Source organism: Lepidochelys kempii, chromosome 1 (assembly GCF_965140265.1).
Source record: "Lepidochelys kempii isolate rLepKem1 chromosome 1, rLepKem1.hap2, whole genome shotgun sequence".
NCBI lineage: Eukaryota > Metazoa > Chordata > Testudines > Cheloniidae > Lepidochelys > Lepidochelys kempii.
Window position 1 is genome coordinate 7631260 of NC_133256.1, and position 1963 is coordinate 7633222.

Genomic DNA, 1963 nt, shown 5'->3' on the forward strand with positions numbered 1-1963 from the left:
CAGTCCCAGCTGCTTTGGAGGTTGGGACAAGAAGCCCTGCACTAAACAGCTATGGGCTGACCATGGGGGAAATTTCTCTGTCATCCCTGTCAGTCAGGCACAGGCCCACAGCCTGGAGCAGATTGCTGGGGGGGGGGGGTCAGGCAGTGCAGGGTGGGCTTGAAACTCCAGTGTCTGGAAAGAAACAAACAACGTGCAACTGACAGAATGGTAAATTCTGGGGGCTTCCTCTGATTAATCAACACAGAGCAGGAAAATCCAGGGGGAAGATCTGTGGCTGTCTGGGCTGGATGTATGTGCATGTGAGAGAGAACACACAGGGCGCACATGGGCTGCGTGTAGTCAGTGCACGTAGTCATGGCTCCAGCTGGGGGTGCGGGCTCTGGGGTACGGCTGTCTGGGCACATGCAGTGTGGATGGATGAGCTCGTGCACGTTCACCAGACCTTTTCGCTTCCTTTGCAATCAGTGCCCTGCAGTCTGGGGACGAGGCTGTTTACCAGCCTCGTCTTCTGCTTCCTCTTTAATACTGGGACACACCTGGGGGCCACTTCCATCCATGAAGGCACTTTTGGGTGGGAGGGAAGGGCAGATTGGAGAGTTTAAGTGAATAAACCACAAACTCGGCTCCTCCCCAACGTCTTAATTGTCTCCTAGAAGCAAATGAACAAAGTGTTCCCTGGTCCAGGCACAAAACTCCAGGCAGGGAGCAGATTGTTTCATTCAGCCTCCTTTTCCAATCACTCGTCCCCCTCCCATCCCCCCATCCATCCATCCATCAATCCATCTTCCAGCGGCCCCATGTCTATTCACGGCCTCTCTTGCATCCATGGCAAATCTGTCTTGGTTCATGTCAGCAAAGACATCTGCATCTCAGTCTCCCTCTTGGCCGTGTCTCCCCTCCCTTCAGTGTCCCTGCCCCCTTGCTCCAGCTTGCCTCAGCTTTGCTGATCAACGGCAGAACAGCACAAGGAGTTGATCAGAACCATTATTATGTTCCCTGAGGCTTGGCAGGAACATAGGGACTGCCAGACTGGCTCAGCCCGCCGGCCCATCTAGGCAGTGCCCCGGCTCTGACGGTGGCCAGCAACGCAAGGCATCGGAGGATGGCAGACAAAACCCTGCAGCGGGAAGTTCGATAATCATCCACCAGGGAAAGTTCTGGCCTGACCCCCATTAAGTTAGAGGTTGGCTCATGCCCTGGAGCATGAGGGTTAAAGAGATTTGGAGCGATGTCCCCTTCTCTCTTATACTCTCTTGGCCTATACGGGAAACACCCACTTGCTAACTGTGCGGTGGCTTCAGAGGCTGCCGTACGGAGGTGGGATTGCTGTCACTGTCTCTGGGATGTGTCAGGCCTTCTGGTGCCGTTACTGTTGTGTCCCACTGTATTACGGTGGCCCCTAGCTGAGCTCAGGGTCCTCTCCTGCGAGGCACGGTATGTACATAGCAAAGGCCAGACCCTGCCCAAAGACCGGACACACTCAGTGCAAAAGAAGGGAGGGTTAGCCCCAGTGTAGCCATGGGGAATTGAGGCAAAAGGCATTGATGGAAGAGCTGGGAACGGACCCAGCCCCTCGCCAGGGCAGCCCAGCACTATAATGCCAAGACCAGCCTTCGACTAAGTAACACACGAAAAGGAGAACGAAGCACTTTCTGTCTGGCCTGACCTGTCAGAACCTGGGTCTCCAGCTGTCAGACTCTGAGCTCTTTGCGGGGGTGGCTGTCGGGGTGACTGGCACAAAACCGAACACCCTTGCCCCGCCCCCTGACCCGCCCCTCCTCTGAGGCCCTGGCCATGCCCCGCCCCTTCTTTGAGGCCACGCCCCTGCTTGCTCCACCCCCCATCCCTCTGTCACTTGCTCTCCCCACCCTCACTCACTTGTGCATTTTCACTGGGCTGGCATTCACACCGGTGCGGGAGTGGGTGAGGGCTCTGGGCTGGGGGGTACAGGCTCTGGGGT